A 23,077-nucleotide genomic window follows, 5' to 3' on the forward strand; every position below is an offset into this window, starting at 1 on the left:
GGTATGGAGCTCCTCATTCAGACTGGTACATCTTCCAGTGAAACAAAGGAATACTAGTACAATATATGTACAGTCTTTGACTTTTAAAATTTTATGTACCCTATATACTCGAGTATAAGCCTAGTTTTTCTGCCCAAATTTTGGGCAGAAAAACCCCCTCCTCGGCTTATACTCGAGTCACTATTCCGCCCGCATCCCCGGAATTCCAAGGACAGCTAAAGCTGCCCCCTGCTCTCCTCTCCTCAGTGAAGGGGGAGGGGTCGTGCTGGGACTGGTGTTTTCAGTCTGACCAGAAATGACTTCTGCCTTGGTATTGTTGATTTGTGTTCTGCACCACCATTCTCCTCATCTTTCATTGCAAGCAGCATTGTGGCCTTACCTGCCACAGGAATAGTAACTGCTGCGTTTCCCACCCTCGGCTTATACTCGAGTCAATAAGTTTTCCCAGATTTTTGGGGTAAAATTAGAAGCCTCGGCTTATATTCGGGTCGACTTATACTCGAGTATATACGGTAATCCAATACAAAACCAAGTTAAATCTCTTGAAAGTGGACTTTGAATCCTTGATTAAAAGAATTTCAGTATGATACTGAATTTTTTTGCATACACAATTTTTGCTTGGCTTCCTCATGCTGTGGTTGGGTGGCTGAGTGGGACACTGCTGCTGTTGCCCCATGCTCATTCCTCCACTGGAAAGCTGATGGGGATTCCACCAGCACTCCTTCTCCTTCATGGACATATGATCAGGACACCACCACAACCCCATTATCTCTCTCCTCTTAGTGCTCCCTCCCCCCACTATCTCACAACTGATCTGTGGGTCTTGTTCAGAGCTGCTGAAAGCCACCATGGTCCCCTGGACAAATATTTCATCTGCCCCCCCTCCCCATATAGGGTTGCCTAGCAATCAGTGGGAGATGGGGCAGCAGGGACTTACAGGTAGGTTGGTAGTGATAGTTATCCTGAGCACAATGACATTTCTTCCAGTGTGACCCAGAAATCACATAATTGCTCTTGGGGGATATGCTAGAACTCACCCAAAATTCTACAGTTCAAATTTTGGATGAATGCTGGAGTGTTACCCAATTTTATGAGATCATTTCCAGGCCACAATAGAAATTGCATCGTCATCTCAGGGATGAGAATTACATATCCAGAATTTGGGACACAGTATAGATTTAGACCAATGGATGCAATTATGGAGAGTAAACTGTAAGATCACAAAATCGGTAAATTTTAAAGAGAACCTATTTAAAATGTTCCACAGATGGTACATTATGCCAGTAAGGTTGGTTAAGATATATCCTAAATGTTCTGTAAATTGCTGGAAGTGTGAGGACCACCCAGGCACATTTTATCATATTTGGTGGCTGTGTAAAAAAGCTAAGATACATTGGGTAAAAGTCCATTAAATGCTTCAAGGAATATTGAAAGTGGTGGTACCTTATAAACTAGACATCTTTCTTTTAAGTATGGTGCAGAAGGAGGTGGATAAAAGAAACATCCATTTAGCGATACATGTAGTAACAGTGGCTAGGATCTTATATGCAAAGTGTTGGAGACAGGAGAAAATACCAAATATGGAGGAACTATTGGAAAACATTTTGAATGTAGCAGAATGTAGCAGAATTAGACATTTTGACTGCCCTGCTGAATGGGAAATCGAAGCAAGAGGCTACAGACAAGTGGGATAAACTATATAAGTGGCTACAGGTTTCTGGAAGTAATAAACTACTATGTAAGTGAGGGAAATGAGTTCAAACTGAAATGAAACTGTAAATATATGTGATTGTGTTAAGATTACCTTTGATCTCTGTTTTATGTATTATGATCTTTTTCTTTTTCATTTGAATTGGTAATGGTTTTCTGTATATAAGGTATAACTTAATAAACTATAAATATGAAAAAGGGATGATTAAAGAATTAATTTTACTTAACTTATGATTTACACTGTGCAGATTCCAAAAGGACATGGAGAGAGAGGGAAGAGAGCAAAATCTTTGAGTCAAAGAAACTAGTCAAAAGGGTGAAGTATACTATAACTTCTATACAGATAAGACACAAATTACCTGGAAATAAACCACACTGAATGAAGTGAGATATCAGTCTCTCTCAAAAAGTACTCAATTGAAAAATACTTCTCTTTGGGGAAAGGCACATCTCTGCAATGGAAATTGATAGAGACTTTTCAAAAAATGAAAGTTGGAAATTCTGAGACCTAATGCTCATGGGACAGTGGAATTTTGTCCCCCTGTCATGCCCTTCTTTACAGGATCCAGGATCCGCAATAGTACAATCAATGGTGGGGGTGAAAGGCAGCCAGTCACTAGCCTTCCCTTCATGATGGCCCTGTCTACTTTCCTGAAAGGCATAAATGCCAGGGGAGTGCCTGGGGGGTGCCATGGCACCCATGAGCCCCACGTTGGGGATCACTGGCCTACATAATCTTTACAGCTTGAAATTAGACCCCTAAGAATGACTGAATTAATTTAATTTAATTATTTATACCCTGCCCTATCCTGCAAGTGGGCTCAGGGTGCCTTACAATATTAAAAACTTTACAGCAAGATTAAATAAACCACATCCAAGCTAAACAATAGCATAATTACAAAATTATCAAATTAGATCAAAACCATAAATAAAATGAATAAATAAGCCTTTTGTAATATATATATATATATATATATATATATATATATATATATATATATATATATATATATATATATCCAATTTAAATTTATAAAAATCAGGTTTGAACTTTTAAAAGCAATTTTTTAAATGTTTAAATTGATTTTATGCACCTTGATCATATGAAACATTTTGATGGTATAGAAAAAGACTGAAATGGAATTTATGTTATCTAACCCAAGTCATGTTATGCTACCTGTTCAGCAAAAGAAATATTATTTTGTTCACGTTAATCAGTTCTGGTTTCATTTGTGACTTAAGTAGTCCTGGTTTGGGGTCCAGGCCTGGTTTGGGGTCCAGTAGTAGTCCAGGCCAGCACCTGCCCTTTGCCCCCCCACCTGCATTTGAGGTGCTCTGAGGTACTCCGAGACTGCCCTCTGAGACATGCCATCCTGCCACTCTCAGCTTCCTGGGTCTGTGACCCAGGAAGCCGAGAGTGGCAGGAAAGGGGGAGGGGGCACCCAGTGGTGACCCCATAGGCCAGGTGATACCCTAGGTGGCTGCCTATCTCACCTACTCCCATGCACCAACTATGGGTCTGGCATAGCTGAAATGGTTCTGTTCTTTTATGTGAGAAAATGTAAATATAATTCATATTATCAAGGTGTTCTGCAGCCTCTTTGAGCTATCTATTCCAAGTGTAGCTCTGGAAGTCTATTGCAGTGTCTAATGCTTTGGACTACAGATGCCATCATCCCATCTACAAGAGAACTGACAAGTTAATGGGAAAAAACCCCTCTGTCAGTCATGATGTCAAATATTCTTATTTATTTATTAGCAGGTATTTCTATATAGCTCATAGGTTTTGTACAGCATACAAGAGTGATGACCCTTAGAAAGTTTGCAGCAGTTGCTTTAATTGGTTTCTTCTCTCCATTTACGCAACTAATTTCCTTGGAGGAAATGCTGCTTGTCACATTCACAAAAAGTATTTGGATAACCTCAGCTAGCAAAGTACACATATTTTATCAGCACTACCCTGACCTTGAATTGTAAATGCTTTAATAAGCTCCTCGGTAAAAGCAAATAGAGGTTACTGTTGAAATGTTTAATGGAAGATTAGACTTGCTGTAAAAAGAAATGCTAGTTCCTATACATACTCAAACTGCATAAATCTATTGAATACTATGCCATGAAAGAAAACTACATTGAATTCTCCCAGAGGGCAATGGGGTGGCACTTAGGCAAAACTACATCTTAAATTTTTGACATGTTGTATATGGGTTCCCCAACCTGACTGAATCAGCCAGCCACACCACCTAGTGTGGAACTTATTTTCCAAGTACCTACAACTTAGGACCTTGATTCAGATTGGGACCATGGATCATGGCCAGAAGGGTCTTAAGCCTTCACCTCTGCAGCACTATTTTCCTGACCTAAAACAGCCCAAGGAGTGCTATTTGCCCTGAAGAGTGACTACCCCCCTCCCCCAGGGCCATTAGTGTTGGCAAAATGGGGGAGTAGGTTGGAGCCCTTTTTCCCCATACACCATAGACTCAATTTAAACTAAGGCCCCACGTGCATTTGGGAAATGAGTTCCTGGCAAGGTAGTGCATGATGGACTGTTTCTGAGTTGAGACAGGGAACTCAGACACAACATACTGAAAATCATCATGTGTAGTTTGGCCTTTAGCTTCAACTAGTTTAAGACCCAGTAGTTTAATCCATGCACAGTAGTAGCTAACATTTATTGATTTGTGCCAGTTGTCTTCAAATAATGAAGAAAAGGAGTTGGGCTTTATACCCTGATTTTCTCTGTCCCAAGAAGTCTCAAAGTGGCTTACAACCTCCTTCCCTTCCTCTCCCTCCGGAGGTGGGGCTAAGAGAGTTCTGAAGGAACTCTGATTGGCCCAAGGTCACCCAGAAGGCTTCCTGTGGAGGAGTAGGGAATCAAACCCAGTTCTTCAGATAAGAGGCCACTGCTCTCAACCAATACACCATGCTGGCTCTCGCTAAAAATGAGAATTTCTAGCGTAATAACAGGAAGGACTTTTGAAATTATTTGCAAATGTCTCTTCAGTTATTAATCTAAATCATTCCACTGACAAGGTCATCCTCTCAGAGAACTTTTAAAGATGTTTATCTGACATTGAGCACACATAACCTAGGTGTTTTTGTTTTGTTCTTTTAAATTCAGGACTAAAACTAATTGACAGGGTTGCAAACTTTCAATGGTTTAATCTGTAGGTTAATAAACAAGCCTCTAGTTGGTTAAATCATGGGTTGTTTATTTCAGGAGTAAAGTTTATTTTTTTTCCAGGATAGAAAAGTTTAATGAAAAATTGCAAAATATATACAGAACAAGAACAGTAACAAAAAACCCAACATTTGAGATATGTAATTAATCAAATACCAAAAGAAAAATGAATATATATAAGGAGACAAATGATATGTGAAGTATACTGAGGTAATCTAAGGTGAGGTGAAACAACATACTGCATCTCAAAACCCATCAAGGAGCAAATTATGAAGGAAGGAGTAAAGTTTATTCATTAAAATTATACCATGCCCTTCCCAATAGAAACTCAAGAGGACCAATAGCATAACAATAGCATTGCAGTGAAACTGACAGAAACAATGGCAATTCAAAGGAATAATAAAATGTCCACCTCAAATTAACTATAGAAAGAATAATAAATAGATCGATCAGTTAAAGGGTAGATGATTGACTAAGGAAGCATTCCCATGGGGCTATGGAACACTGTGGCACTGAATAGCATCCTAAAAGCCTTTAATCAGCAGTTTGTGTGATTTAATGGAATTGTTTTAACACAGTTGTTTTATTTTGTGTATTTGTGAGCTGTTGGAGACCCTGGTCAAAAATGCATAATATGCCATACTCATTGTAAATGTATTGCACTGAACTATAGGGTTGCCAGCCGATAGCTGTCACACAGAGGGAAGTGGAGGGAGGTGGGGACAAGGGTATGGGGCACAGGATGAAGACTATCACATAGCATTTGCAGAACCTTTCCTGGCTCACAAAAGAGAATGGGCCCTATTCATGTTGAAAGTAATATGTGCATTATAACCTAAATGTGTACATACTGCAGACAAGTTCAAGGCAAATATTTAAAATCAGGGAGTAAGTCTTTTAAGCCTAGCATATCTTTGAACCCCCTTTTTTACCGCAAGTAAATGGGATTTATGCCATAGATGGCAACACATTGCATGCTCAAATGTATTCACATTTAAGTACTAGCTCAGTCTATGGGACTGCTTTGGGCTACTTTTCAGGTGAAAGAACTTTGTAACTTAGCAGAAAGGCTCCACATTAAAATCAGTTATGGGTGCACAACAAAAAAGGATTCTTTGGCCTATACAAAACCAAAGGCATGGGGCAGCATCCTATACAAGATCTCTGAATATCAGGAAGACTGGCGCACGAAGTCCCAAGAACCTTTGGCCTCAGGGTATCAGAGTGAAGGGAAACATTGTTCCTGTACTCCTGATCAAAGCACTGAATGAGTTAAACATATTCTTTACATAGGAAAAGCTCAGCAGCCCAGATGAGGCATTGATTAAAGTCCCCTTTGAATCTTCTTGGTCCTGGAGCATGACACTGGTTTTACATATCTTCTTAGCACTAGAACATGCCAATGCTTGTACAAGATAAATAATCAAAGCTATTTAGATTTCCTTTACAAATGCAGTTCCTGGAACACTATAATCAAACAAAAAATGACCATTTGATTATTTGTCTAATACCATATTTGCTCAAAAGGGCAATGACCTTGAATGTAAGATGGCCCACCCTAAATACATTATATACAAATTCGGGTTTTTTAGTATTGGACATAACAGTAACTTGTATACTATTTGAGGTTGACCCCATCTCTTTTTTTGATGGCATATCTGAGGGGGGGGGGGGTGGGACCTAGTACTGAATTTTAGTAAATACTGTACCATTTCTTATCCATGTCTTAACACCTACCACAGGCAAACTTTTCAAACATATTCTAGTGCCCCTCTTTCAATAAGACAACTACATCATCTTATCATAGGCTATGTTTTCATAAGGTTTTCTTAAATTGCAAACTGTTTAGATGTGAAATTTGTTTTGCTTTCATATTAAGAAGCACTTTGTTTTTGTAATTATTCTAACTAATAATGAAAGAAACACACAAATCTACTTTAAAGTGTGGTTAGAAAGTCTATGAAGAATCTCAGATCCAGAGCTGCACCACTAGGTATCCAGCCCAAAGGCAACACCAGTGACAGTATCTTCTTTTCCCTAAATTTTTATTTCATGCAAGGTAAGAATTTATAAAATTTACACATAGAAACAGAAGTAAAATTGGAGGGAACATAAATTATATGAACACCTATCAAGAAGAGGGAAAGTCTATAATACCAACGACACAGAAATCTTTAGACCACTTAAATTATAGTCATTTCCATGAACTGTAAAATTTCCAGTATAAATCCAGCACACAAAGCTCCTCATTTTTATAGAGTTGTTTCCCACTTTTGCATTCCAGTCACCCATGATTATCAGAATACTTTGTTTTGGTGTGTGATCGGTTTCTTCCTGGACATTTGCATAAAAGCTTTCAGTTATTTCCTCTTCAGCATATATAGTCAGTGCTTAAACTTGAATGCTGGTTATGTTGACAGGTCTTCCATGAAGTCTGATACCATTTGATCAGACTTTTCATTATAGCCTTTAATTGCTTGTGCTACATCTCACTTATATATTAGAGCAACTATGTTGTTTCTGAGTTTGTCATTTCATGTGTAAAACACTTTGTAATCTCCAGAATCCTTGCCCAATGCTTGGAAATACCCTAATATTGGGGCCAATAGCACTTCTTTCCCATTAAAAAGTGTAGTCCTCTTTGTAAGCACCAGTCGTTTCTGACTCTGGGGTGACATTGCTTTCACAATGTTTTCACGGCAGACTTTTTACGGGGTGGTTTGCCATTGCCATCCCCAGTCATCTACACTTTCCCCAGCAAGCTGGGTACTCATTTTACCAACCTTGGAAGGATGAAGGGCTGAGTCAACCTCGAGCCAGCTACCTGAACTCAGCTTCCACCGGGATCAAACTCAGGTCATGAGCAGAGCTTAGGACTGCAGTACTGCAGCTTTATCACTCTGCACCATGAGGCTCTTTCCCATTGGTACCCAGCTAAGTTCAGGTGTGTAAGAGAGGCACCCTGAACCTTCTGTTTTTCGTAGATGTCTTCTTTCCCAATCCTAACCCAACACCTCAGGCCCTTTCTATTCAAGACTGGCAGAGTATGATTTGTCTTCCCCATTCTGCTTTCCTTTGGCCATTTAACCTTTACACTCCTCCTCTCTTAGCTATTCCATTGTCATGAAGATTTTTATTAGAATAAAATGCGGGAACACTCTTCTTGGAGAAAGATAGTGTGCAGATGTGTTCAGTAAATAGTAACAAATTTACCACCTGAGCCTGTTAACTGGGAGATGCCACAGACAGAATTCTGCATGTAAAACCACTGTGCCACAGTCCCTGTCCTGTTGCCTGCTCCCTAAAGTTGCCAAGCCAAGCATTGCAGCTGGCAGGAGGGTGGGTGGTGGGAACATGAAGGGAGGCAGTGTCATGCAGGTGATGATATCAATATTGGATACATTGGGTAGCTCTAGGAATCACCAGAAGCTCTACGGTTTTACCATACTATTCCTAGGGCTCTGAACACTCTGTGAGGGATTTTACTAATGCATGTAATACCAAAACAATTTTTTTTACTAAACAATATTCAATAGTATTCCAAAAATTCCTTTTTTACAAAAAATTGTACAATGTTCTCTTTGTTTGCAGAGCTACACAAAGTTCAAGAAATTCCAAAATAAATGTTTGTAAAATCCCTCACAGAGTGTTCTATATTTTTTTACCTATTCATACCTGCGAGCTCTCTATCTTGGCATTCCTAGGGCTTTGGCTATCCCTTTCAAGTTGTATTCAAAAATGATGTCATCATACTTGCAATGCTGGTGTGTTTTTAATATTTTCAGCAAGCAATGGTGGGCAACAGGAACTTGGGGCGGGGCTTGCAAACCCTACTGCTGTCAGACCTGGTTTGTTTTAAAGCTGAATATTGTAATGAGCAGAAGTGAAAACAGGAGTTTCTTGTGATGAAGAATAAAGAAGAACACTTTTATTATGGTTGTTTTATGGTACAAGATAAACAGGTGGAGTAAAAGAACGCCATCCTGTGTCAATCTCCACCTAGTTTCCTAAAAGAACAAATAATGAATGTTCAGATCTAGATTACAGAAATCCACAACAGCTGTTGGCCACAACTCGATTAAAAGACTCAAGTTCATAAAGCCTGGGTGTGTGCAGCACCTAATTTTTTATAGGTCTTTCTCAGTTTACAAGTTCCTTATAAAACAAGCTCCGGTTTGAAAACCTTTACTGTAGAATAAAGTTTTGCAAGAAAACCAGTTTGAGCCTACATATGGAAAACAGATGCCATCAACACATGGTAGCATAGGAATTCCTTGTCCTCTTTCATTACTATTAACAGGTCTTTATAGATTATAATTACCTTTTCCTTTTACATCCTTTAGGACAGTGGCCCCCGACATTTTTGGCACCAGGGACCAGTTTTGTGGAAGACAATTTTTCCACATACCGGTGAGGGTGCTGCCCCCCACACCCCATCCTTGCCCCCCATGGGTTTTTTAAATGAGGGGTAGGCGAAGGTCACTGCCATGCTGCCCCTTCCGCTTGCCCAGGACCCAGGCAAATAAAAGTGGTCATGCTTCAGAGTGAGGCTGAGAGGGGAACTGCAGTAATGCCAGTGGATCATCTTTGATGGAGATGTTGCTCCTGAATGGGTTGAGAACTTGAACTCTGTTTTGGATGACAGCAAGTGCAATTTTGCCCCCTGGACCCAGGCAAGCAAAAGGGGTGGTGCAGTGCCTCTGCCTCACTCCACGGCCTGGTTGCTAACAGGCCACGGTCCACTACTGGTCCACGGCCTATGGGTTGGGGACCCCTGCTTTAGGATGATCATGGCTAACTGTTCTCTCTGCACTTGTCTTACTGCACTTTTGTTATACTACTTTATTTTTGCAATCAGAACTGACAAAATATAGAAGAGAGCTAGGAGACATTAAACCTTTCTAATACGTGACATTTAACACAAGGTTCATGGTAGGAAAAAAGCATGATGGAATTGGACTCAGGATCCTCCATCTCCATAATTTCGGAGGAGACCCTTGCGACCCACAGAGTTCATATTGCGGGACTTTCAGAAAAACCCAGTTCGGATCATGGGGTGGGCCAGAGTTGGGTGGAGTTCAAAACCTTTAAGGGGGCCTTGGACATACTTGTAGTGAAGCACCAGCTCACCACCCTACTGGGATTGGCTTGGTTGAAGCCCCTGGGGCGGACCAAATAAAGACCCACAGTTTCGACCAGGTGTGCCAGGAGTTTCCAGAAGTGTTTGATGGAGCTCTGGGAAACTACAACGGGTCTCCTATCATGCTGCAGCTTGACCCCACGGTAAGACCCATAAGGCTGAAGGCTTAGCAGGTTCTGTTTGCGCTTAAGCCAAAAATAGAAGCCAAACTGGACCGCCTCATGGCCCAGGGAGTGCTAAAGCCCATCTCACATGCTGCATGGGAAACCCCCATAGTCACCCCTGTAAAACTGAACAGGGACATGCACATTTGTGCAGACTACAAATGCACAATAAACAAAGCACTCCAGGACCACCCATCCCCCATCCCAGTGGTCAGCTTGTCCTCCCTTCCCTGGCTGGCTCTAAGATTTTCGGGAAGCTGGACCTGGCCCAAGCATACCAACAGCTCCCGGTGGATGCGCAAACGGCCAAGGCTCAGACCATCATTATGCACCAGGGTGCCTTCAACGTATGGGGGCTACAATTTGGGGTAAGCATGGCTCTGGGAATTTTTCAAAGCTTAATGGACTCTCTCCTTAAAGGGATTCCTGGAGTACAACCTTTTTTCGATATCGTTCTGATAGCGACACCTGACACCAACGAGTTCAGCTGCCGCCTTCGAGAGGGGATCTGCCATTTCCAGAATGCGGGTCCCAAGGTGAAGTGGGAGAAATGCTTGCTTGGGGTCAAGGCGGTCAAGGACATCTTGGTTTCCAATGAGGTGCTCCACCATTTTGACGGTGATTCTGGCCTGCGATGCTTCCCCTTATGGTGTGGGCACCGTCCTGGGTCACCAACTCCTGGACAGGAGAGAGGTCCCCATGGCATATTACTCTTGGACATTGACCCAGGCAGAGTGTAACTATGCCCAAATTGACAAAGAGGCATTGGCAATCGTGGCAGGCGTATACAAATTCAATGACTACCTGTATGGTGGGCGTTTCACAATTGCCACAGACCACAAGCTGTTGCTTGGCCTCCTTACCCCGGACCACCAGACACCTCAAATCCTGTTGCGGTGGGTCCTACGGTGGAACCAGTTCCTCAATTAGTACATGTACAAGCTCATTTACCACCCCAGCAAAGCAATGGGACACACAGACACCCTCAGCCACCTTCCGCTGCCAGAGATGGACCCCGATCCAGCTCCGGCCCAGCACATGATGCTTCTGGAGTCTCTACTGGAGAGGCCCCTCCATGCCACAGAGGTTAGGGTTAGGGAGGAACTTTCCTTACACAAAAGGTGCATTCTCTGGGGCAGCAGAGTGGTGGTTCCCCCCACTCTGGAAGCAAGTGCTCAAAGCCTTGCACAAGACGCACCCTGGGGGAGTGCGTAGGAAAGTCCTGCCATGGAGCTATGTCTGGTGGCCGGGGATGGATGAAGAGATAGAGGGGTGGGTTAGAAGCTGCCAGCCCTGCCAAGAGTCCTGGCCTACTCTGCCCGGCACCCCCATTCACCACTGGGAATCTAATCAGTGCCGTGGTCCGGGCTACACCTAAACTTTGCGGGGCCATACCAGGGTCAAATATTCCTCATCCTGGTGGACGCTTACACAAAGTGGCTGGAGGTGATTCCCATGGCTTCCACCTCCACCGCGGCCACAGTCAGAGCCTTATGGAGGGTCTTTTGCACCCACGGGATCCCTGAAACCGTCGTGATGGACAACGGTACTGCTTTTACCTCCTGGGAGTTCCAGGAGTTCCTGAATAGGTACCTCATCTGTCACATATGGTCTGCTCCCTTTCACTCGGCCACTAATGGCAAGTGGAGTGTATGGTTCGCACCACCAAGGAGGACCTGGGTCGCTTAGTTCAAGGGGATTGGGATCACCGCCTATCCGCCTAACTATTTGGGAACAGGATCACCCCTAACCCAGCCACCAGCGTAAACCCTGCAGAGCTGCTCATGGGTAGGAGGTTAACCACCAGGCTAGATAGGTTTCACCCCAACCGAGCCCTGGACCTCTGCTGCTTCCCTGAGACCAGGGAGGCCACTAGGGGGTTCTTTCTGGGGGATACAGTCTATGCAAAGAACTTTCCGAGCGAGCCAGAGTGGATACCAGCTTGGGTGCTGCAGGTCACCAGGTCCCACTCATACGAGGTCTCGTCGGGTGGGGGCAGCTCCTTCACAGACACAGAGACCAATTGTGCCGCCACACCCTGCTGGAAGAACCGGCAGGGCCAGGGGAAGTGGGGAAAGGAGAGAGCGCGGAATCACCACCAGAAGCAACCCTGCCGGCGCCGGCCTTGCCAGCCTTGCTGGCGGAGGAGCCCCACAGTGATGGGGATGACCCCTCTCCAGTGGGGGAGATCCCTCCGCAGGCTATGGACAGTGCTCTGCCAATCTCGCCCCACAGCGAGGAACCAGTGGTTACAGAACCAATGGCCACAGCTCCAGCTCCCCAGAGTGAACCTCGGCGGTTGCACAGGAAGCAGTGGCCACCTGCTTATTTGACAGACTATATATCTTGAACTGGGGGGGGGGAGTGTTGTGTCTCACATTTCGTCCCCTGAAAGTACAGCACAGTGCACCTGCAGGCAGTGACTAGAAGGGACGAACGCAGTCCATCTATGACGATCAGTGGTGGAAAGTTAATCTGGTCAGGATTGGACCTGACCAGGAAGAGGGTTGTTCCAGGAAGAGTATATAATAGGGGATCCGGACCTGCCATGTTGTCTTTGTGATGTACTCACCAATAAAGCATGTTGCCTTATAAACGTCTCCGAACTCAGTACATTACAAATGGCTTTTGAAAATATACCTTAGATTGAACAAATCAGTGATACAAGCAGTGAAGTATGAGATAAATGACACTTCACCCATAGATACCTGTGTAAAAGTTACAACTGGAAGGTAAATGTTTAATCTCTACTCTGTTAACGCTCATAAGGTAGCTTAAAAGCACCTTCGTAGATAGGCAAAAGGTAGAACATCAGGTTTTACTAGTTACTTTCCAGCCTGCCTGGATGCGGAAGACGGAAAAATTGAATCCCCACTCTGCCATGGAAGCTCACTAGATGATCTTGGGCCGGTCACATGCTGTTAGCCTAACCTACATCTCAGGGCTGTTGTGAGGATAAAATAGAGAGAGAAGGAGGTAAGCACTTAAGAATCCTCATGGTGAAACAGGTGGGGTATTAGTGAAGTAAATAAATAAACAAGATGTTAATAGAGGTTCCCAGAAGAACAAAAAGTAGCTATCTGCGGACTCACAGAGATCTCTGAGCAGCACAAAAGGTATGGTAATCTTAATACCATTCTGCCTACTCTTTAGCTCACCATCAAAGGGAGGGAGCTAATATTTAGACCTAGGAAGAAAGCAGTCACTGTTTATTGCTCCTCTTATTTCCTCTTTGCTCATAGTTGTTAAATGATTTTCCCTGCCTGTATATATTTTTTCCTACCTAACAAAGAATGAAAGACAAGTTCTTTCCAAATTCAATCCTGGCCTTCCAGTGATTGGCAAATGTCAGTATTTCGGCAATTAAGTTACTGGTGGAGAGCCAGTTTGGTGTAGTGGTTAAGTGTGTGGACTCTTATCTGAGAGAACCGGGTTTGATTCCCCACTTCTCCCCTTGCACCTGCTGGAATGGCCTTGAGTCAGCCATAGCCCTGGCAGAGGTTGTCCTTGAAAGGGCAGCTGCTGTGAGAGCCCTCTCCAGCCCCACCCACCTCGCAGGGTGTCTGTTGTGGGAGAGGAAGGTAAAGGAGATTGTGAGCCGCTCTGAGACTCTTTGGAGTGGAGGGCAGGATATAAATCCAATATCATCTTCTTTTTACAGAGGGTCTGTAATCATACTGGAAATATTTTTTCCAGCAAAGTTCAGTAAGCACATCAAAGGATCTTGCAAAAATCAGCCGCTATTCTATTTTCCATACAGCTTTTGCTTTCACATACAGCCTCTCCAAAGAATTGCCTTTAACATAAAGCAGCACTTGCCATAACTAGTAGAATAGATTATGTCTAATTTCCATGATATAAGATGCCATGAGCTTGCCATTTTGCAGTCATTTTCTCTAATATATATCTATATTAAAAGAGGTTCTCTGACTACAACTTTACATCAGACCATCTCCAAAATTCTATTTTTGAATAGTAACAGTATTATGCTCATCTATTACTGATTATGTTGACTGATGATTAACAAAAATGTTGCATTACATTAGTGATATTATTGGTCCTTTAAGATGACTCATTGAGACAAAAATACAGAGAAGTCAAAGGTACATGAACCACAAATAGGGTTGTAGGAAGTTTGTGGGGATGCAGTGTCCCAGGAGAAAAATTAAAAAGATAAGGCCCTATCTATTTATAGGATGTTCTGACCGCAGAGCTCCTGGTGATTCCTAGAGTTACTCCAAAGTGACATGGCTAGCTCTAGGAATTGTCAGAATTGTCAGAATATGATTGCATCCCCATGATGCAGAGTGGTAAAGCTGCAGTAGGTTCAGGTGGCTGGCTCAAAGTTGACTCAGCCTTCTATCCTTCCGAGGTTGGTAAATGAGTACCCAGCTTGCTGGGGGGGGGGGGGGAGTGTAGATGACTGGAGAAGGCAATGACAAACCACTCCGTAAAAGTCTGCCGTGAAAACGTTGTGATGTGACATCACCCCAAAGTCAGAAACGACTGGTGATTGCACAGACAGGCTACCTTTACCTTTTTATGATTGCATCCCCCGTTTCCTGCCCACTGAACAGATAAGCATCAGCAGGCAAGGGCAACAATTACTCAAAGGTTTCCCACTATAAGTAGGCAAATGGGAACCCTAGCTGCAGAGTTGAATGCCTTGAGAACACCCTAATGGATAGGGCAGGTTATACCTTCAGGTTATTCAAAATCTATCCTAGTAAACTGCAGAAGGAATGTATGTTTATAGTATTTGCAGAATTGATTCATGTTACTACAGAAACAGATATCTAACTCAAACTCAAGGGTTTTTCCAGCTATGCAATATCATCAATTCCATGACTCATGAGCCATCGTATAGGTTATCCATTCATTTACTCAGTAGTACCAAGCTGATTAACAGTGTAAATAATTTCTCAGAACATAGTGACTTTTAACCTGCTTTGAGTTTTGCTTGTTTACCTATACATAATGTCCCCTAAATCTGGGGAAAACGTTTGAGAAACATGGTGTGCTGAGATGGGAGGGTGAAAGTTATTTTCTGACTGGAACTGTATGGTAGTGGGTCAGCCAGGGCTCACTGAGGACTCCTCAGGAGAAGAGCAGCTCTGAGTCAGCGGAAGCCAACAAGCAGGAAGACAAACTGCAGGCTTGTCAGGATTCACAGCCAACAGCTGGCACCGAGCCAACCCCCTCCAGTCCTGATTCAACAGGTGAAACTAAGCTAATCCCTCCCAGCCCTCCAGTATCACACACACCACTAGAGTGCTGCAGACAGAGGCTACAAGCAGAACTACAGGAGAGATGAAAAAGTGCTCACCTCCTGGCCAGATGCCAGCTGCTTGAGTAGTTGCAGGATTTCTCCCAAGCAGTTGACTGCAAGCATGACCTTTAGGCATATACTTGTAAAAACCAGCCAAGGGAGGCAACAAGTCACCACACTGGCTTTGAACTTTGCTCTACTTCTATGACCCACAGAAAGGCTGTTGATGCTGATCTTCTGGAATTGCTCCCACTGCTTAGTAAATGACTTCAGACGGCTGGACCTCAGTCTTGGACAACTCCTTGAATTCTGTTCTGACTTCCCAGTAACTGACCTCTGGATCTGACCTTGACTTTGATTCTGGAATTTGGCTCCCTGGCCTGCCTGTGTCTCTGAGCTATGGTTAGACATAGCCTGCTGACACAAGATTTTAAAAAACCTCAAAAAGACAGATTTCTTTTTCTCCCAGTTCTACCATTTCCAGTCTTCTTTTCCCTTTCAAGGCTTTCACAGTTTCATTTCCACTGCTTCTTTCTACTCACCTGACTAGGGCTGTAATCAGATAGGCAGTACGGCCTGGTGTAGTTGCTTTACCCTAATTGATTAAATGGGCTCATTCACACACCCACATCTGGCAGCCATTCTCCAGTCATACTCACCCCATTGTAAGATGAGTTGGAGACTGAGCAAACATACAGCAGATAAATTCCATTGCTTTCAATCCCATAAGAACATAAGAGAAGTCATGTTGGATCAGGCCAATGATCCATCCAGTCCAACACTCTGTGTCACACAGTGGCCAAAAGAACCAAGTGCCATCAAGAGGTCCAACAGTGGGGCTAGAAGCCCTTCCACTGTGCCCCCCCAGCACAAAAACACAGAGCATCACTGCCCCAGACAGAGAGTTCCAACAATAAGCTGTGGCTAATAGCCACTGATGGACCACTGTCCCATATGGTTATCCATTCCCCTCTTGAAGCTGTCAGTGCTTGTAGCTGCCGCCAGTGTTAGAACATAAGAGAAGCCATGTTGGATCAGGCCAATGGCCCATCCAGTCCAACACTCTGTGTCAAACAGTGGCCAAAAAAAAATTATATATATATACACAAACACACACACACATACACATACACACTGTGGCTAATAGCCACTGATGGACCTCTGCTCCATATTTTTATCCAATCCCCTCTTGAAGCTGGCTATGCTTGTAGCCGCTGCCACCTCCTGTGGCAGTGAATTCCACATGTTAATCACCCTTTGGGTGAAGAAGTACCTCCTTTTATCTGTTTTAACCTGACTGCTCAGCAATTTCATCGAATGCCCACAAGTTCTTGTATTGTGAGAAAGGGAGAAAAGTACTTCTTTCTCTACTTTCTCCATCCCATGCATTATCTTGTAAACCCCTATCATGTCACCCCACAGGCGACATTTCTCCAAGATAAAGAGCCCCAAGCGTTTTAACCTTTCTTCATAGGGAAAGTGTTCCAAAACTTTAATCATTCTAGTTGCCCTTTTCTGCACTTTCTTCAATGCTATAATATCCTTTTTGAGGTGCGGCGACCAGAACTGCACACAGTACTCCAAATGAGACCGCACCATCAATTTATACAGGGGCATTATGATACTGACTGATTTGTTATCAATTCCCTTCCTAATAATTCCCAGCATGGCGTTGGCTTTCTTTATTGCAATCGCACACTCTATCCCATGCATAATCTTGTAAACCTCTATCATGTCACCCTGCAATCAACATTTCTCCAAGCTAAAGAGCCCCAGGCGTTTTAACCTTTCTTCACAGGGAAAGTGTTCCAACCCTTTAATAATTCTAGTTGCCCTTTTATGTACTTTTTCCAGTGCTATAATATCTTTTTTGAGGTGCAGTGAATTCTACACAGTATTCCAAATGACGCTGCACCATCGATTTATACAGGGGCATTATGATACTGGCTGATTTGTTTTCAATTCCTTTCCTAATAATTCCCAGCATGGCATTGGTCTTTTTTATTGCAATCGCACACTGTCTTGACATTTTCAGTGAGTTATCTAACACGACCCCAAGATCTCTCTCTTGGTCAGTCTCTGCCAGTTCACATCCCATCAACTTGTATTTGTAGCTGGGATTCTTGGCCCCAATGTGCATTACATTGCACTTGGCCACATTGAACCTCATCTGCCACGTTGACGCCCACTCACCCAGCCTCAACAGATCCCTTTGGAGTGCCTCACAATCCTCTCTGGTTCTCACCACCCTGAACAATTTAGTGTCATCTGCAAACTTGGCCACTTCACTGCTCACTCCCAACTCCAAATCATTTATGAACAAGTTAAAGAGCATGGGACCCAGTACTGAGCCCTGCGGCACCCCACTGCTTACCATCCTACACTGCGAAGACTGCCCATTTATACTCACTCTCTGCTTCCTATTAATCAGCCAGTTTTTGATCCACAATAGGACCTGTCCTTTTACTCCATGACTCTCGAGCTTTCTAAGGAGCCTTTGATGAGGAACTTTATCAAAAGCTTTCTGGAGGTCAAGGTAAACTACATCTATTGGGTCTCCTTTGTCCACATGTTTGTTCACCCCCTCAAAGAAATGTAACAGGTTAGTGAGGCAAGATCTTCCCTTACAGAACCCTTGCTGAGTCTTCCTCAATAACCCGTGTTCATCAATGTGCCTACTCATTCTGTCCTTGATAATGGTTTCTACCAACTTTCCCGGTATTGAAGTCAGACTGACTGGCCTGTAATTTTCCGGATCTCCTCTGGAACCCTTTTTAAAGATGAGGGTGACATTTGCTACCTTCCAGTCCTCAGGAACGGAGGCAGATTTCAATGAAAGATTACTAATTTTTGTTAGAAGATCCACAAGTTCAACTTTGAGTTCTTTCAGAATGCTTGGATGTATGCCATCCGGACCTGGTGACTTATTCGTTTTTAATTCATATATCAGTTATAGGACCTCCTCTTTTGTCACCTCAATCTGACTCAGGTCTTTCAACACCCCTTCCAAAATTAGTGGTTCTGGAGCAGGCAAACACTTCTCATCTTCCTCAGTGAAGACTGAGGCAAAAAATGCATTCAGCTTCTCAGCCATTTCCCTATCCTCCTTCAGTAATCTTTTGACCCCTTGGTCATCCAAGGGCCCCACTGCCTCCCTGGCTGGTTTCCTGCTTCTAATATATTATAATTAATATAATATTAATTATATATATTATATATTCTAATATATATATCCCATGGTGCCAGATGTCTGCACTCCCCAGTGCATGCTCAAAACAGTTTGGAAGTATGCTCCTTTAGTTCTGGTTTTATTCAATTTTTTAAAATGGTAGAGCATATGCACTAGGGGTGTGCATTTGGTTTGACTCAACTGAATAAACACCCAAGTAGTTGCTGATTTGGCTGTATTCTGCTTAGAATAGAGCCAAATCATATTCTCTGCTGTTATTCAGGAGTCGAATACAGCTGCCCTGAATACCACTGAATCAATATTTGGCCGTATTTGAGGCTCCTGAATGCCAACAGGAAATGAGGTTTAACATTTAAAGGGAAGCTACTAATCTCTTTTCCTGCCATTTCCTGCCTCTCCCAAAGTCTCCCCGGGATCAGGGAGGGGGAGAAGGGTCCCCAGCAGCCAATCAAAGCCATGCATTTGTAAACTGCAAAATGCATGCAGCTTTGCAAGGCTGTTGTTGCTGCTGGCTGGGCTATATCAGCCCAGCTAAGAAGCAATATGGTTTACTTGCATTATGCCAATGGAATGCAAGTAAATGCTCTTTGCCCAATCACAGGGCAGTGTTCTTTTTTGAAACTGCTCTGTGCATGGCCAGAGAACATTTAAGGAGCCTGTCTAGGCTGGACTCCATTGCTGGCTGGCTTTTTGGCTGAGAGAGAGACCTGTGCTGTGCTGGCTCCTGGCTTCAGCTGCTGCTGCTGCTCTCTGTGTGTTCCTTGGCCTGCCTGGTGGACTGGACTTTGGAGAGTGACTGACGAAGACTGCTAAATGTATGGTCCAATATTTTGGGTAGTTGGGGGTTCTGTGGGGGAGAGGTCCCTGCAGCTGCCCTGCAAGTTATTACAGTGGGAAAAGTGACTGCTTTCCCCCCCCACAATTGGGAGACATGGACCTATTTGGGTACCCACAAAATTGGACCCCATGGCCCAATCTTTCTGGACCTTTGGGGTTCTCTGGGGGAGAGGTCCCTGCAACTCCCCTGCAATTTTGGGGTCTCTCTCTCTCTCTAACCCTCTACCCTTCAGCCACCTTTCATTATACCCTGTTTTGCCATTGACTTCAGTGGCCCATAGGGTATAATGAGACCATATATTCAGGAATAGTCAAATATCTTCTGTATATTTGGCTACTTCTGAATACCGTATTCAGAAATATCTGGCTATGCTAAATACATTGCCCCTGAATATTTCCAAATCTGGTTAGTACCGTGCGGGGGGGGGGGGGGGGTTCACACACCCCTGATATGCACATGGGCACACATGCACAACCAAGAAACATTTCCCCCCAAAAAAGTCAAAGTTGTTTCTTTTAAAAATTGAGACCAGACCATGTGCTCTGTGGTTGACATGCAGCGCTAATCTGAATGGTCAACAACAGAAGAAGAGCATGGTGTGGCCAGATCAAGGTGGGAGTCTGATTGAAAATCTCCATCACAAAATGTGACAGAGTAATTAGGGGCATGGCAAAACCATACCAAGCTGCCAGTCTGGACACAGCGTAGGATTGCTAGAAATCTGTTTCTTGGAAGTGGGGGGGGGGGGATGATTGCTTTGGAGAGTTAGCTCTATGACATTATAACCTACTATACCTCCCCTTCTCAAACCCTGCCCTTCCTAGGTTCCACACCCAAAATTTCCTAGGAATGTCTGAACCTGTAGTTGGCAACCCTACTCCCTGATGCTTAGGTCTGAGTCAGGCTACTGTTCTTATTCTGCCCTAATATCTCATTGGCTTCAGGCACTTTTAAAAGAGTTTCTCCCTCTTATCACTCATTGCAAATGACTGAATAGTGAAGTCCAAGCATGTTATTTAGAGAGGGCAGGAGTACCACAACTGCTCCAAGAACACATATGGCTCTAGCCTACACTATTTCCATGGACCAATTCAATAGCTTTTCAATAATGATTGTTGTGTATATTTCTCTTTAGGCATGAAAAGTCAAACAATTGTATCCTGCAGTGAAGTGAATTAGGAGCCTGTGGCACAAGGCGCCTGGTGCAAGCGCCTTTTCCTCTTGTATGAAGAACAGATCACCTCTAACCAAAAAAGATCCACAGAATCCAAGCCAATTCTGCAATTATACTTCTTCGCCTAAAGAATACAATGCCTCCAAATTACTGATCATGTCTGAACAGCTTCTTCTTTTGCTGCCTTCAACCCAACATATTCTGAACACCCAACTTTATCAATCATATTTAGATCAAGAAGGGATACTTCCTCTCCCTGTCTTCTTAGGACCAGTTCTCATTTCATCCTTTTGATGTGGATAGCTGGAGAACAAAAACATACATGTTTTGTCAGGTGTTAGAAGATGTGTATATGGAATTAGTTGTTTTTACTCCTTTGATTGTGTAGATGATTGCATTAAAACAATAAAAGGAAAAATAATTTGCTTTTAGAGATATTGGCAAAGACATTTAGATGACACTGCACAGGCAAAGCAGAAACAGCCCAGGCAAAGCCTCAGATGGGCTCTCAAAAAAGAATGACATGGAGATATGTAAACTGCCCAGAGACAAAGCAACTGGAAAAAACAGGGAAATAGCCAAAGAAGGAAAGGTCCAACAGGTCCAACCATCCATCCCACTCACTCCCACACTATTCCTCGACTAAGGTTTTCCAATCTCCTGAGACTGCTGTTCTAAACAATCATTCAGCTTCGGTATTATCCTTTTAAATTCTGAAGAGCAAAGTACTCCTCACCTCTCTTGGGGAAACAGAGGGCCACTAAAAGAACACCTTTTGATAAACGTTGCCATCTCCTGGGTATTCTCCAGAACTACAACTCAGTCAGGCTTTCTGGCTTAGTAACAACCGTTTACTTTACAGACAACAACCAAATAAGGGAGTCCCACCCCTTAACATTGAAAATTAGAGCCAAGCTACATATGTGTTTGGCATATCATGTAGCTTGGCTCTAATTTTCATTGTTAAGGGTTGGGATTCCCTTACTTGGTTGCTGTGTGTGTGAAATAAATGGTCAAGGGTATTCATCTGGACTTATAGTCAGATTGGGGGAATTCACTTTTAAAAATGCTTGTTCACTAGGTGATATAAGGAAGCAGTGCCAGGGGTGGGGGGAAGGGCCTTATGTTGCTCTCACCAGCAGAACCCACAGAGGAGAGCTTTTTGCCCCTTTTCTCTGGGTTGATTCTCCTGCTTGGCATTAAGTTTTGTATGATGCTCCTGCAGGACCACCAGCAGAAACTCAACCTTATCTGAGCCAGTAAGAGGCAATCCAGTGACACTACTGGGATCAGCGAAGAACGAGAATGAGGAAGTATCTTTTTGTGCAGGCTTGCACAAAAGGGTGCCCCATATCGCTGGTGGGTCTACCCTCACCCATCACAGTGGTGGCATACCTTTGTCATGGGAGTGTGGGAGGACTGGCAGTGGCACGAAAGCTTCAAGATGACCAGGGCCACCTTCAGCTGGTTGGTGGAGTCACTGTGGGCCAGGAGCAAGGGATGGCTATGAGGCCACCTGGCTGAGTCAGTTTTATTAAACTTTTGGGGCAATACGAAAATGACTAAATTGAATAGGAATCTAGTTGTGATCTTATTATTAGGGGCAAAATCAGTGTTAGCGCAAAGTTGGAAGAAAAAAACTGTGCCTATGGTTTGAGGTTGGTTTAATAAGGTATGGGATTTGTTAATATCTGATAAATTGGCAACACAGTTATTGAGCAGAAATGGTCCCCATTTTTTAATTACGTTGCTTCTCAAAATACTATGGACTGCAGATTGCCAAAGAAATATGTAGATTTCATCTTTTATTGATTTGCTATGTCTATACTGCTTATTTTTGACTATAATGTCTATGACACTTCTGTATGTATTTATTGAAGTTTCTTTTAATGTCTTATTTGACTTGTTCCTATTATTGTTTTTATTGATTTTATTAATGTTTTGCTTTGCAATTTTAAAATAAAAATTTGAAATTGAAAAAAAAGGAGGGGAAAAAAAGGAATGCATTGCCATCACATGCCAAAGACATCCACCCAAAGCCAAGCCTAGGTGAAAGGTCAGCATTCAGCTACTTGGTGGAAAGCATGGGAACTCTGGGAGCTTCCTGTTCCAAAGGGGAGCTCCCAGGTCAATCCTCAATCCTCCAAAGTGGCAGCACCATCTCCCACCATGAGAATTAATGCAATGGAGAAAAATGCACACACACCAAGTGGCACCTACTTCAGGGGTCTGTAAAATTAAACCTCTTGGTCCCATTCTCTTGACACTTGGGGGTTCTTTAGTGGACAGGCAGCACTAACTGTCATTTAGTGTCACTTGGTTGGGGGAAAATAGCCACTCCAAATCTCTGAAGAAGTCCCTCCTACCACATTTTGTGAAAGAAAACAGACCACAATAAGAAAAGGTGGTGAGCA

The sequence above is a fragment of the Heteronotia binoei genome, chromosome 21 (genome assembly GCF_032191835.1).
Source record: "Heteronotia binoei isolate CCM8104 ecotype False Entrance Well chromosome 21, APGP_CSIRO_Hbin_v1, whole genome shotgun sequence".
Classification (NCBI taxonomy): domain Eukaryota; kingdom Metazoa; phylum Chordata; class Lepidosauria; order Squamata; family Gekkonidae; genus Heteronotia; species Heteronotia binoei.